Genomic DNA, 327 nt, shown 5'->3' with positions numbered 1-327 from the left:
GATATGGTAATGATAGAATGCGTATAAAGGATTTTTTTTTCTTTAAATTACCGAATCGTTATCGCTACCCCTCCCCCCTCCCCCCTTCCCAAGCTCTAGAGCTGCCGTACCAGAGGCCAGCGAACAAAATGGCGGACGAGCCGAAGGCTAGCGGCGGCCAGGGGACGGGCGGGGGCGCGGGCGTCACGGCGGCTGTCGACCTCGGCGGGCATCTCTCCGCCGTGAGTCCTTCGTCCCAAGACACCTCCTCTCGGCCCCGCCCGCCTCCCTCGAGCCTCCCGAGGAGAGGAGACGCGATTCGGCCGCCAAGGAGCGCCCCGACCTCCG

The sequence above is a fragment of the Penaeus monodon genome, chromosome 23 (genome assembly GCF_015228065.2).
Source record: "Penaeus monodon isolate SGIC_2016 chromosome 23, NSTDA_Pmon_1, whole genome shotgun sequence".
Lineage (NCBI taxonomy): Eukaryota > Metazoa > Arthropoda > Malacostraca > Decapoda > Penaeidae > Penaeus > Penaeus monodon.
The sequence above is the reverse complement of the archived record's forward strand: the minus strand, read 5'-3'. Positions refer to the sequence as shown.